This window comes from Hypanus sabinus, chromosome 1 (genome assembly GCF_030144855.1).
Source record: "Hypanus sabinus isolate sHypSab1 chromosome 1, sHypSab1.hap1, whole genome shotgun sequence".
Taxonomy (NCBI): Eukaryota; Metazoa; Chordata; class Chondrichthyes; order Myliobatiformes; family Dasyatidae; genus Hypanus; species Hypanus sabinus.
In genome coordinates, this window is record NC_082706.1 from 15,021,340 (window position 1) to 15,031,155 (window position 9,816).

The 9,816-nt window shown below is 48.1% G+C and overlaps 1 pseudogene; it reads right to left on the reverse strand.

The window, feature by feature from the left end:
• Positions 1–1,297: 1,297 nt before the first annotated feature.
• On the reverse strand, positions 1,298–8,668 carry LOC132406049 (basic proline-rich protein-like; annotated as a pseudogene).
• Between the last annotated feature and the right edge of the window lie 1,148 nt (positions 8,669–9,816).

Sequence of the window (9,816 nt, forward strand, 5' to 3'; positions counted from 1 at the left end):
CTGTAATCCACAACCAGCTCCTTTGCTTTTGCGACATTGAGGGAGAAGTTGTTTTCTTGACACCACTGTGTCAGAGAAATTACTTCTTCCCTGTAGGCCACCTCATTGTTGTTTGAGATTAGGCCAATCAATGTAGTGTCATTGGCAGATTTAATTAGCAGATTAGAGCTGTGGGTGGTGACACAGTCATGGGTTTACAGGGAGTAAAAGAGTTACTATTGATGTCAATGGACACTTGGTGGTCAGTGTAGACACTCCAAAGGTGATGGTTGAAGTCCAAAGCACGATGAGTCTGGAGGGAAAAGCCTGATGGTTGAAGACCAAATTTGGTGAGTCCAGAGGTAGAGGCCCAAAGTTCAGGGCCCCTGGGTTTAATTAGCAGATTGGAGCTGTGGGTGGCAACACAGTTGCGGGTATACAGGGAGTAAAGGAGGGGACTCAGTACGCAGCCCCGAGGGGCACCTGGATTGAGGGTCAGAGAGTTGGAGGTAAGGGAGCCCGCTCTTACCATCTGTCAGTGATCTGACAGGAGGTCCAGGATCCAGCTGCAAAAGGCAGGGTCAAGGCCGAGGTCTCTGAGCTTCTTGTCGAGTCTGGGTGGAATTATGGTGATGAATGCTGAACTGTAGTCCAAGAGCAACATTCTCACATAAGCATCCTTCTTCTCCAGATGTGTATGGACAGTGTGTAGAGCTGAGGCTTTTGTGTCATCTGTCGATTGGTTGTGTCAATAAGCGAATTGTAGGGGTTCATTGTGGGAGGCAGCATGCTGCAGATGTAGTCCTTGACCAGCCTCTCAAAGCATTTGCTTATTATTTTGGTGCATGCGACAGGATGCCAGTAATTCAGAGTAAAAGACCTTTGTCTTTTATTGGTGAAGGGACAATGGTGGATAATTTGAAGCAGGAGGGCACTCTACACAGGGCGAGGGAGAGATTGAAAATGTCTGTAGACACACCTGCCAGTTGTGCCGTGCACATTCCCAAGTACTCACCCTGGGATGCCGTCCGGTCCCGCGGCCTTGCGACTGTCCACTCGATGGAAACACCCGCATACCTCAGAAAAAGGGAAAGAGAAGGTAGGTGAGAGGCAGCTGCGAAGAGGTACGGGGCCAGAATGCGGAATAGAAGAGGAGAAGGGGAGGAATTCTTTTTTCCAGGAAGAAGAAATCAATGTTCATGCCATCAGGTTAGAAGCTACCCAGACAGAATATAAGGTGTTGCTCCTCCATCCTCAGGAAATGCCGGAATGAGAATGGGAATTGGAATTACAATATTTAGCCACCGGGGTGTTCCACTTATGGTGGATGGAGCGGGTGTTGGGTTTGGAGTTGGGGTTGAGGTCGGGCTTGGGGTCGAGGTTGAGGTTGGGGTTGGGGTTGAGGTTGGGGTTGGTGTGGGGGTCGGGGTTGAGGTTGAGGTTGGGGTTGGTGTGGGGGTCGGGGTTGAGGTTGGGGTTGGTGTGGGGGTCGGGGTTGAGGTTGGGGTTGGTGTGGGGGTCGGGGTTGAGGTCAGGGTTGAGGTGGGTGTGGGGGTCAGGGTTGAGGTTGAGGTTGGGGTTGGTGTGGGGGTCGGGGTTGAGGTTGGGGTTGGGGTGGGGGTTTAGGTTGAGGTTGGTGTGGGGGTCGGGGTTGAGGTTGGGGTTGGGGTTTAGGTTGGGGTTGGTGTGGGGGTCGGGGTTGAGGTTGGGGTTGGGGTCGGGGTTGAGGTTGGGGTTGGTGTGGGGGTCGAGGTTGAGGTTGGGGTTGGTGTGGGGGTCGGGGTTGAGGTTGGGGTCAGGGTTGAGGTTGAGGTCGGGGTTGAGGTGGGTGTGGGGGTCGGGGTTGAGGTTGGGGTTGGTGTGGGGGTCGGGGTTGAGGTTGGGGTTGGTGTGGGGGTCGGGGTTGAGGTTGGGGTTTAGGTTGGGGTTGGTGTGGGGGTCGGGGTTGAGGTTGGGGTTGGTGTGGGGGTCGGGGTTGAGGTTGGGGTTGGGGTTGGTGTGGGGGTCGGGGTTGAGGTTGGGGTTGGTGTGGGGGTCGGGGTTGAGGTTGGGGTTGGTGTGGGGGTCGGGTTGAGGTTGGAGTTGGGGTTTAGGTTGGGGTTGGTGTGGGGGTCGGGGTTGAGGTTGGGGTTGGTGTGGGGGTCGGGGTTGGGGTTGGGGTTTAGGTTGGGGTTGGTGTGGGGGTCGGGGTTGAGGTTGGGGTTGGGGTTGGTGTGGGGGTCGGGGTTGAGGTTGGGGTTGGGGTTGGTGTGGGGGTCGGGGTTGAGGTTGGGGTTGGTGTGGGGGTCGGGGTTGAGGTTGGGGTTGGGGTCAGGGTTGAGGTTGGGGGGGTTGGTGTGGGGGTCGGGGTTGAGGTTGGGGTTGGTGTGGGGGTCGGGGTTGAGGTTGGGGTTGGTGTGGGGGTCGGGGTTGAGGTTGAGGTTGGGGTTGGGGTTGGTGTGGGGGTCGGGGTTGAGGTTGGGGTTGGGGTGGGGGACACCATCTCGTTCTTGCTCTGAAATTGGCGGGCTTTTCCAAAGGGACGGCTCCCTCATTAGATTCGGATTGGCAGGAGCGCGGGCCAATCGGCGTGAGGGAAGGCGGGGCCCTCGCTGGGATAGAGAAGCCCGATTGGCCACTGCCCCACGAACCGGCTCCTCGGCAGGGACGCCTGAGACAGATGGCGCGAATGGCCCAGGGGCCCGGGGGTACGTCCCTCAAACAGCCGGTGCCTAACGTGAACAGGAGCACCTGGACCCGGCGTTACTAAAAACCCATTGAGCTGTTCCTCCGCTGGTCGTCCTGACATCGCTCGGGAATTCAAGGCAGGTCGGCAGGGAACTCTCCCTCACTCTCGGCCCGACAAAGAACCGCTGTAAAGAGGCGCTTCCCTATTTATTCTACCTGACGGTCCTGTTCTCTTCGTCTCCCTGTATTCATTTATTACCAATCGGTACGATGTGCGTGCGTGCTGGGATCTCGGTATCTTTAAGGATCTGGACTTCAGGCTGAATAGAACTCGGTATGACTACTACTTGTGAGAACCAAAGTAGAAATCGGTCCACACCCACGCAAAATTCATTGTTCATATCTATTATAACACTGCTGCGCTATCTCCTTATCACTAAGCTGAGAAGCAACCGGCGACTAGAGCGACGCCAGCCATAGATGCGGTGAAAAAGCTTCTCTGCTGCCGACCTGGCACTTGTGGCTCTGGGGAGATCTGGTACCAGTGACATCCACAAGCTGTTTTCAGGACAGCACCACTCCCAGGGATCTGTCATTGTAGACCCACAGGAGGCTGGTGGGGCTCTTGAGGATACTGAACCTTTGCTTCGGCCATTCCAAATTTGTCAGCGCCCTGAAGACATGCAGCTAACCCGTTGCAACTCCAGGCGGTGTGCTCGAAATTCTCTCCCTCTCAACCCGGCAAAGGCTCTTTTAAGAGCCACAGTAAAGAGTAAAGTGTGTTTTCATTCTCTGTGTCTTTATTCATTACATTCATGGTTATTAGTTATTCAACTTACACTACACGCTGCATCCGCAAAGCAACCAGCATTATGAAGAACCCCACGCACCCCTCATACAAACTCCTCTCCCTCCTGCACCGAAGCATTCGGGCTCTCACGACCAGACTATGTAAAAGTTTCTTCCCCAAGCCATCAGACTCCTCAATACCCAGAGCCTGGACTGACACCAACTTACTGCCCTCTACTGTGCCTATTGTCTTGTTTATTATTTATTGTAATGCCTGTACTGTTTTTGTATACCTTATGCAGTCCTGGGTAGGTCTGTAGTCTAGTGTAGGTTTTTTCGTAGTGTTGTTTTTACGTAGTTCAGTCTAGTTTTTGTACTGTTTCATGTAGCACCATGGTCCTGAAAAACACGGTCTCATTTTTACTGAGTACCGTACCAGCAGTTATGGTCGAAATGACAATAAAAAGTGGCTTGACTTGACTTGAACTTTGAGATCCGTCTCCTTACAGACAACCATGTAATCTCAGAGCCTTTCGAAGTAAACTGAACAAGCTTAAATGGAAAGCACCAAGTGACCACAAACAGCGAGCCGCTTAGAAAAACACAAGGAATTCTCAACGATTAACTACACTCGTTAACAGCAATGAACCAAAGCTGGTGCATTTTTTTTTACTTTCCTGTAAATACCTGCGAGAAAATGCATCTCAAAGTAGTATATAGTAACATATACATTCTTCTTCTTCTTAAGCTTATCATTCCTACTGCCTGTCAGCTTGTCGGAGTCCTCTGTCCTGGGTCAGTCTTTCAGACTTTCGAGATGCAGGCGTCCCCCGATTTCCGAAAGCCCGCTTTCGCAGAAGACCTACATTAGTATCTGTTTTCGCTAACCGAAAGAAATCCGATGTGGATTTTCGCTTTTACGAAAATAGCGTTCAGCGTTTGTTTTGCTCTCGGCAAAACAAACACTCAGCATCAAGCCGCCGCAGCTTTGAACTGCGTGAGATTTTCACTACGATTGACAGTGCTGCAATGATTACAGAGAAGTATGACTTTAATTTTGAATGGGCACATAGATTTAGGGCAGGGTTGCAGGATGTTTTTGAGTGCTTACCAAGAACTGTATGATAGAAAAATGTGTGAACCTTCCAGTGTGCTTGCTGTCTTCCCGATTGTGGTAAGTGAAACTACACTGTACATACATCATTTCTACTTTATATAGGCTGTGTACTTATCATATCATTCCTGCTTTTACTATATGTTAGTGTTATGTGAGGTTTTATGTGTTATTTGGCAGGTTATTTTTTGGGTCTGGGGTCACTCAAAATATTTTCCCATATAAATTAATGGTAATTGCTTCTTCGCTTTATGCCATTTCGGCTTATGAAAGGTTTCATGGAATGCTCTACTTTTGGATAACGAGTAGCCCATTGAAGATGCTTTCTCTCCCAGGGATGAGGTTTTTGCAGCTTCTGATGGTGTGTCTGCAGCTCTGGGTTTTCCCAAGATGGTGTTGCTAGCCCCATACCCAACCCTTCTCTTTTTGTAGCCAGGCTTGGGACCATCCATGGTGGAATTATCATATATTTACCTTTATAATAAATTTTACTTTGAGTTTTGAACTTTGAGCTTTATGGCCTAATGGCTGTGATCCATTTTGGATCGCCTGTTAATATGGCTTGGGTGACAGACACGGTGCTCGAGTGGGACATGGACCACTATGCACCACTTTGAGCAACTAAGGGTATATTTCACCTGGTGACCATGTTCACCTGCCTGTCATCAAAGATCTATACTCTTACATTCCCCAACTCTGTTTCTCCATTGCTCTTCATCTTGCTACTTGTTGATTGGCAATTGGTTGGGCAATTCACTACTCAACTCTTAATTAATCAAAACTCACACTTTATTGTCTCCGCACAAGCAATGATATAACTATGTTGACCCCAGGCCAACAGGAATTCAACTTTGAACATGAATTCTACTGTTCCCTCTGTATGTATAATTACTCAGACCACTTCACCAATTTATAACACCAAATCAGATTCTCCCGTTGGCCAGATGATGAATCCTCCTTCTACCAGCCTCTGTTATGAGGTTCTTCCTCATGAAGGCAGCCTGTCCTGGGGCTAGAGGTGTGTGTGTGTGTGTGTGTGTGTGTGTGTGGGGGGGGGGGGGTAGGTCAGTGTGAGGATGGGAAAAGGTCTCCTGTTTTCGTGTTGATGTTGTTCTGCATAGCATGCTGGATTTGCTTTCCGGCGCTGGAATGTGTGGCGACACTTGGCGGCTACCCCAGCACGTGCTTCGGTTGCGTTACTTCCTAATGCAGCTGATGTATTTCTCAGTTCAAAGTTCAAAATGCATTTATTATCCAAGCATGTATACATTATAGAACCTTGAGATTCGTCTCCCTTCAGGCAGCCACAAAACAAAGAAACCTCAAAAGAACCTTCCAGAAAAATTGAAGACTGTCAAACCCCAATGTGCAGAGAAAGAGAGAAAAAAAACCAAATCATGCAAACAATAAAAGTGAGCAAATAACATTCAGAACTAAAAAGACAAAATGCTGGCAGAACTCAGCAGGCCAGACAGCATCTATGGGAGGAGGTAGTGATGACGTTTCGGGCCGAAACGCTTCATCAGGAGTGAAGCTCTGAACTAAACATTCAGAACTGAAGCTGTATGAAAGACACAAAGCCAGGTATTGCTGCAGCCTCAGTTCAGCACAAAACCAAGCAAATGTTGCAAGACCACAGATGTGAAGCCAGGCATCACTGCAGCCCGAGTGGGGCCACAGCTTCAGTTCACCGTGGAGCTGGGCACATGTCACGAAGCAGCAAGCAAGAACAGGCAGAACTGGCCCTCACCTTGCCCCTGGTCCCGATACCCTGTCATTTCCGATCAGGCCCAGCGCTTAAGTTATCCAAAGATTGGGCCATTCCTCGGACCGCTGGGGGCCTGAACCCCACCGCCACAATTTGGCCCATGCTTAACCTTTCCTATTTGGCTTGGCACTTAAATCGATAAGACATCGGGACTTTCCTCGCTCTCAGGGATGCCACGGGTCTGTCTCGACTCTGCTATGATCCTGACTCCACCTTCACTGTATTTTTCGATGTACATGTGATAGATCAATGAAGCTGAATCCGAATCCCTGCTGCATTGCACGTCTCTACCTTTAGGCTTTACCTGTGGTTCCCTGTTACCACATTAGCACAATCCATATCCCTAGTTACAAGTTATTAGCCCTCACTGTCTTTTCCCTGACTACAGACAGGAACCAGATCTGATCTTGAAAAGAGTGGAGGATTGGATTGACAAGTTGTCATGGCCTTGTTCTTGTTGCACTTACTCTTGACTGAGGGCTAGTTCGAATTACTCACAGAGGCTGATCATTCTGTGGACCAGCAGAAGACTTGAACAAAACCCCAGTTCTCTATCCAGATAAATTTAGTAAATGGTTCAATACAAATAAGACAGAAAAGAGAAGACAGCCTTGCCTGACAGCATATTTGACAGGGAAGATTCCTGTTGCCCACTGGTTAACTTGGACTGGACTAGTGATGTCAATGTGGGGCAGTTGAATTAATTTCCAGATTTCCTCTCCAAGGTCTATGTTAGAGAACATGTCCATCATGTAGGGGTGTCATATTCTGTCAAAATCCTTCTCCTGGTTCAAGCTGACCAAGGAAGAGTCCATCACGCTGTCCCACATGTAAAGGCTGGCATGCCAGAGCAGCTGAAGGCTGGCAGGAATCTCAGTAGTCTTCCTACCCAGGTTCAGCCTGCAAAGTTGAATCAATTGGCAAAAGCCTTATACAGAATCTTGTAATCCTTGGCTGATGATGAGGTCTGAGTCAATGTAGTAGTAGTAGTAGATGATGAGGTGGGACACCGATTTCTGATTCTCTACATCTACTCTTAGACGAGGGCCATGCTAAACATTCATTCCTACAGGTTTGAAAACTCCAAAACCTGGACCTCTGTACCTCTTGCTGCAACTGGACCCTCGACTTCACGATTAGAAGACCACGGTCTGTGCAGATTGGAAATAACATCTCTATCTCACTGATGATCAACACTGGTGCACCTCAGGGATGTGTGCTTTGCCTACTGCTCCTCTCCCTCTACACCCACGATTGTGTGGCTAGGCTCAAATGGAATTTAAACATTTGTTGATGACAGATTTATTGTTGGAATAAATTCAGATAGTGACAAGAGGGCATATGGGAGCTAAATATATCAGCTAGTTGAGTGGTGTCACAGCAACAACCTTCCACTCAATGTCAATAAAACCTAAGAGACCAACATGTTGATGTAGTTACAAAGAAGGCATGACAGCAACTATATTTCATTAGGAGTTTGAAGAGATTTGGTATGTCATCAAAAACACTTGCGAATTTCTACAGATGTACCATGAAGAGCTTTCAAACTGACAACATGACTATCTGGTATGGGCGGGGTGGGGGGGGGGCTCACTGCAGAGGATTTAAATAAGCTGCAGAGAGTTGCAGACTTAGTCAACTCTATCATGGGCACTAGCCTCCATAGTATCCAGGACATCTTCAAGGAGAGACGACTCAGAAATGTGGTATCAATCATTAAGGACCCCCATCACCCAGGACATGCTCTCTTCTCATTGCTACCATCTTGGAGGAGATACGGGAGCCTGAAAGCACACTCTCAGTGATTCAGGACTAGCTTCTTCCTCTCTGCCATCCAATTTCTGAATTGACAATGAACCCGTGAACACTACCTCACTACTTTTTTGCACTACTTAATTAATTAACTACACACACCACACACACACACACACACACACACACGCACACGCACACGCACACGCACACACACACGCACACGCACACACACACACACACACACACACACACACACACACACACACACACACACACACACACACACACACACACTTTGTTCTGTAATTCAGAGATTTTATTATTGTGTATTGCAATGTACTGCCACCACGTGACAACAAATTTCATGACATATGCCAGTGATATTAAACTTGATTCTGCTTTGGATTATTCTATCAACTGAAAACATTCTGCACTTCCAGCAATTCTGGGTCCATCCAGTCTAGCTCAGTGTGTAGGCTGACACTTTTGGGGTACTTACTCATCTCAAAGCACAGAGGGAGTTTGTCAGCTCCTCTGCGGCCAATGGCTCAACGAGACTTACCTGCTTGCTGTTGACTAAAGCCCGTGAAAAGCATTGCCACAAATGGTTGTGGAGGGCAAGTCATTTAAAGCAGGGGTTGATATGTTTTTGATTGGTAAGGGTGTCAAAGGTATAGGGAGAAGGCAGAATAATGGGGTTAAGAGCAAAAATAAATCAGCCATGATTGAATAGCAGAACAGATTTAATTGGCCAAAATGGCTAATCATGTTCTTACTTCTTAAACTTATTCCTACGAGATTTGTATAGACTGGCATGGAAGATTCTTCCATATGCACATTTGTGAGGATGTGACTGAGCTGTCCTCTACCGCAAGATGTGGATCACAGAGCTCTCTCCCTCTAGAAAAAATGTGAGGAAACTCACCCTGTGCCCAAGACCAGACTCAAGATCAGAAGATGATCTTGGAGGACTCTGAGGCCAGGCCATCATTGCTGTATATTTTATGACGAATTTTGTTTGAACAGAAGAATGCTGCCTGCATTTATGTAGCTCCCAACCATAAATTTGAGTGGGGGTGGGGGGGTGGAGATATGTTTCTACCAAAGGAGGTGTAAGGCACTCCTTACATCCGCTAGCTTGTACATCACTCTTGGGCAAGGTGTAGCACCTGCTTAGCCTCCACTCCCCCCACACCCTCCAGACAGCGTCATGAGAAGCTATGGGAGATGGTCGTATGAGCAGCTGGTGCATATCACAAGTCCTGGTTATGCGACCACTGACGCCAGGCAGACTATCTCTGAGGAGTACTGATAATCACTGGGGTCACCTGTCTTGTAGAGGCACTCCCTAGAAGAAGGCAATGGCAAACCACTTATGTAGAAAACTTTGCCAAGAACAATCATGGTTATGGAAAGACCATGTTCACACGTCATATGGTATGTTACATAATAAATTAATGAATATTAAATTGACTGATACCACAATAATCTTTGATAGAATGTAAAGATTTAAATAAATTAGTTTTAATGATCACATGTAAATGAAACATACAGTGAAATTCTTCTTTTATGCCAACACTCAACACAGTCAGACAGCGTGTTGGGTGCAGCCCACAAGTGTTGCCAGGCTTCCAGCACCAATATAACATGCTGCAACCTTCTAACCCCAGTCTGTACACCTTCTGGAATGTGGGAGGAAACCAGAGCATCTGGAGGAAAACCACATAGTCACAAACCCCTTGCA